This window comes from Vulpes vulpes, unplaced genomic scaffold, assembly GCF_048418805.1.
Source record: "Vulpes vulpes isolate BD-2025 unplaced genomic scaffold, VulVul3 u000000899, whole genome shotgun sequence".
Taxonomy (NCBI): Eukaryota; Metazoa; Chordata; class Mammalia; order Carnivora; family Canidae; genus Vulpes; species Vulpes vulpes.
This window is the reverse complement of record NW_027325780.1, coordinates 3,533,598-3,538,657: the sequence shown is the minus strand read 5'-3', so window position 1 is coordinate 3,538,657 and position 5,060 is coordinate 3,533,598. Positions and strand designations below refer to the sequence as shown.

The window sequence follows — 5,060 nt, the reverse complement described above, 5'->3', positions numbered from 1 at the left end:
GAGGGAGTTGCATAAATCTAGTGCGAAGGTTAAAAGACAAAAGTAGTAAAAATAACTATACAATAACTTGTTAAATGATACACAAGATAAAAAGATATGCAATTTGACATCAAAAGCATAGCATGTGTAGGTGGAGTAAAATGTAGACCTTTAGAATGCATCTGAACTTAAGCTGTTATCAGCTTAAAATAGACTATTATAACTCTAAGAAGTTTTATATAAGCCTCATGGTAACCACAAAACAAAAATTTATAGTAGATACACAAAAGAAAGAGAAAGGAATTTAAACATACCACTAAAGAAAAGTATCAAATCACAAAGGAAGAAAGCAAGAGAAGAATAAAGGAATGGAATTACAAGACCGTAAACAATTAACAATATGACAATAAGAAGTCTATACCTGTCAATAGTTACTTTAAATGTAAATGGACTAAATTATCCAATCAAAAGACACAGAGTAGATGAATGGATTAAAAAAACAAGACCCAAGTATATGCTGCCTACTCACTTCAGCTTTAAAGATGCACAGACTGAAAGTGAATAGAAAAAAGATGCTCTATACAAATGGAAACCAAAAAGAAAGCTGGGAATAGTCATACTCATATCAGACAAAATAGACTGTAAAACAAAGACTACAATAAGAGACAAAGAAGGTCATTATATAATGATAAACCAGTCAATCCAACAAACACATAACATTTATAAATATTTATGTACCCAATATAGGAATACCTAAATACATAAAGCAAATATTAACAGATCTAAAAGGATAAATAGCAGTACAATAATAGTAAAGGACTTCAATACCCTACTTTTATCAATGGATAAATCATCGGGACAGAAAATCAATAAAGAAACACATGCTTTAAATGGCACATTAGATCAGATGGACTTGACATATATAGAATATCTCATTCAAAAGCAACAGAATAGATTCTCCTCATGAGCACATGAATATTCTCCAGGACAGATCATATGTTAGACCACAAAACAGGTTTTAATAAATTTGAGAATACTTAAATCATATCAAGTGTCATTTCTAGCCATGAGAGTCTGAAACTAGAAATCACTTACTAGAAGGAAATTTAAAAACATGTGCAGACTAAACAAAATGTTACCAAACAACTAATGGGTCACAGAAGAAATCGAAAGAGAAACTTAAAAATATCTTGAGACAAATAAAAATGGAACTACAAAATGCCAAAACTTCAAGGATGCAGCAAAAGCAGTGCTAAGAAGGAAATGCATACTAAACACCTATATTAAGAAACAAGAAAGAGCTCAAACAACCTAACTTTACAATGCAAACTGGTACAACCACCATGGAAAACATTGTGGAGATTTCTCAAAAAATTAGAAATAGAACTACCATATAATCCAGTAATTGCACTACTATTTGCACAAAGAATATGAAAACACTAATACAAAAGAATATATACCCCCTCTATGTTTATTGCAGAATTATTTACAAGAACCAAACTATGGAAGCAGCCTAGGTGTTCATCAATGGATGAAAGGATAAAGAAGATGTGGTATATATGTACACACAATGGAATACTGTTCAGCCATAAAAAGAGTGAAATCTTGTCACTTGCAACAACATGGATAGATCTAGAGTGTATAATGCTAAGTGAAACAAGCCAGAGAAAGACAAATACCATATGATTTCACTCATATGAGGGAATTAAGAAACAAAACAAATGAACAAAGGGGGGAAAAAGAGACAAACCAAAAAACAGATTCTTAACTATAGAGAATAAACAGATGGCTACCAGAGGGGAGGTGGGTAAATTAGATGAGGGATACTAAGAGTACACTTACCATGATGAGCACTGAGTAATATATGGAATTGGTGAATCACTATATTGTACACCTGAAACTAATATCACAATGTATGTTAACTACACTAGAATTAAAATAAAAAATTAAAAGAAAGAAGCCAGTATTTTTTTAAATAACATTTTCAACAGTATTCAAGTCAGCAAAAGAATCAGAAGTCTATGCATAAAATAGATGGAAACTTCTGCATAATTTTACATTGTTAATGCCAGAAGTCTCCAGTAGTGAGAAACAGCTGTAATACTCATTGCACTCTAGACAGTTAAAAAATGTACTTAAAATATTCCTACTTTTATTTAATTTTTCATCTATTATTCTATTTGGATGGGTAAGTGTTTAGAGCACAAATATCATGTAACTTCAAAATTATCTGGCCATTTTTGTTTGATGTGATAGTGTTTTTAGCTTCTTCTCCGACAGAACACCAAAGGTGGGTGACGCGGGTACTGCGGGAGGCCCCGGGGGCCCCGGAACGGAGGCCGCGGCTGCTCCCGCGGAGGCTTCGGCAGCGGCATCCGGGGCCGCGGGCGTGGCCGCGGGCGTGGCCGCGGGCGTGGCCGCGGGCGTGGCCGTGGTCGGGGCCGGGGCGGGGCCGCGGAGCTCGCGGAGGCAAGGCGGAGGACTGGGAGTGGGTCCCCGTCACCAGGCTGGGCCGCCTGGTCAAGGACATGAAGATCAAGTCCCTGGAGGAGAGCTGTCTGTTTTCTCTGCCCATCAAGGAATCTGAGATCATTGACTTCTTCTTGGGGGCATCCCTCAAGGAGGAGGTCTTGAAAATCATGCCCGTGCAAAAGCAGACCGTGCCGGCCAGCGGACCAGGTACAAGGCATTTGTTGCCATCTGAGACCACAACGGACACGTGGGTCTGGGCGTCAAGTGCTCCAAGGAGGCAGCCACTGCCATCCGTGGGGCCATCATCCTGGCCAAGCTTTCCATCGTCCCCGTGCGACGAGGCTACTGGGGGAACAAGATCTGGGGCAAGCCCCACACTGTCCCATGCAAGGTGACTGGTCGCTGTGGTTCTGTGCTGGTGCGTCTCATCCCTGCCCCCAGAGGCACTGGCATTGCCTCAGCCCCTGTGCCCAAGAAGCTGCTGCTGATGGCTGGTATTGACGACTGCTACACTCGGCCAGGGGCTGCACTGCCACCCTGGGGAATTTTGCCAAGGCTACTTTTGATGCAATCTCCAAGACCTACAGCTATCTCACCCCTGATCTCTGGAAAGAGACTGTGTTCACCAAGTCTCCCTATCAGGAATTCACTGACCATCTTGTAAAGACCCACACCAGAGTCTCCGTGCAGAGGACCCAGGCTCCAGCTGTGGCTACCACATAGTTTTATACAAGAAAAATAAAAGTGAATTAAAGCTTGTTAAAAAAAAAAAACATATTCTATTCCTTCTTATTACTGAGTAAATTAAGACTACAGTATGGGTTTGTGGCAGATGTTAAGTGATTCTCCTACTTACTAGCTCCCTACAGTTTGCTGGCAATTTGGGTGTCAATTTCTCATCACAAGAAGAGAATAAATCCTGATTAGTTACTATCATTAATGATCATCCTTTTCTCATTGCTAGCAATTGGCTTAGAGGGGTCATAGGACTCAATTCTAGACAGATAAACAAAGGAGGTACTTGACAGGTTTTTTTTCTGGAAAAGAATCCTCAAAAATTCAGGAAATCATGCAGGATGAAATGCAGTCTTATCTTCTCTTGTACATCCTCTCTGGATGTGATGCCCACTTACGTCTTTCAAAATTGAATTATAACTTACGCACAGTTACGTAATAGGGCTGCTTGCTCTCTGCATTAGAGCTTCAGCAGGTGGCAGATACATGCTTCCAGAAGCAAAGCATAATTGATGGCATCCAAACCTATGCCTGCCTTCTGATACGAGCAGGTCTGCCCCCATCAAGTGAGGGAAGAATCCATGGTGTCATCCAACACCAGGAAGAAAGCTTGGAGCAGTTCAGGTCCAGTTCAGGTTAACACCAGCCCACAGTCAGGGCCAACCAGAAGCTATTAGCATTCTGCTTCCTTGGCTCCACCAGCTCCTGAAATGCTATAGTTCTGTCAAACTCTGCTGTTCCTTGACTCCAATAGCATTATACTCCAAGACCTCCTTGAGCCAGGCAATTGCATCTCCTGTCTCTGGGTGGCCCATGCCACCCTCGGTCAACATCCTGACAATCTAGGAGAAGTGCTGGATGAAATCCAGATTTTCTTGAGCTTTTCCTACAGAGATTCTATCAGACTGTGATTGGACAGACTCTAGACCTCATCAGAGCCCACCAGGGCAATGTGGATTTTGGCAGATTCACTGAAAAGAAGTACAAATCTATTGTCAAGTACAAGACAGCTTTCTACTCATTCTACCTTCCTGTAGCTGCTGCCATATATATGGCAGGAATTGATGAAGAGAAAGAACATGCCATTGCTGAGATGATCCTGCCAGAGATGAGAGAGTTCTTTCAGATTCAGGAAAATTATCTTGATCTCTTTAGGGACTCCAGTGTGACAGGTAAGATTGGCACTGATGTCCAGGACAACAAATGCAGCTGGCTGGTGGTTCGGTGTCTGTAGTGAGCCTCTCCAGAACAGTGCCAGATTCTTCTGGAGAATGGGCAAAAGGAGGCTAAGAAAGGGTCCAGGGTGAAGCTACTATACAAGAAGCTGAACCTTCCAGCTGTGTTCATGCAGTAAGAAGAAGGCAGCTACAGCCACCTCATGAGCCTCGTGGAGCAGTATGCCATGCCCCTGCCCCAACAATCTTCCTGGGGCTAGTACACAAGATCCACAAGAGGAAAAAGTAACCTAGGGTCTGTGAGGGTGGGGAGGGGAGGTTCTCAATAAATTGTCCAATCCTCAAAAGAAAAAAAAAGAACCTGGTACCTGAAAGATGTTACTGAGCCATTAAACTAACCACCCTTATAGTTATTCCACCTTTTGTAAAAGACTAAATTTATTTTTAAGCCAGCTGACTTAGGGTGCTCTGTTAGTAACAATTGAAGATACAAAATTCTGCTTTTGTAGGAGTTACATAATTCAGACATGGACTTTAAGTAAATCATTTATTTTGATATCTTTATATAGAGATCGGTTTTCTGTAAATTTTGATGTACGTAGTTTAAACATTAGAAATCAACAAGAAACAACTGGGTATGCTTTCTTGAATTGCTATATCACTGGCCTAAGAAATTAGGAATCTGACATAATGTCGGTG

At 40.8% G+C, this 5,060-nt stretch overlaps 2 pseudogenes; both read left to right on the top strand.

Annotated features, from left to right (window-relative positions):
* The first annotated feature begins 2,163 nt into the window (after positions 1-2,163).
* LOC112915588 (small ribosomal subunit protein uS5 pseudogene) lies at positions 2,164-3,209 on the top strand (annotated as a pseudogene).
* A 59-nt stretch (positions 3,210-3,268) lies between these two features.
* LOC112915587 (farnesyl pyrophosphate synthase pseudogene) lies at positions 3,269-4,650 on the top strand (annotated as a pseudogene).
* Positions 4,651-5,060: the final 410 nt, after the last annotated feature.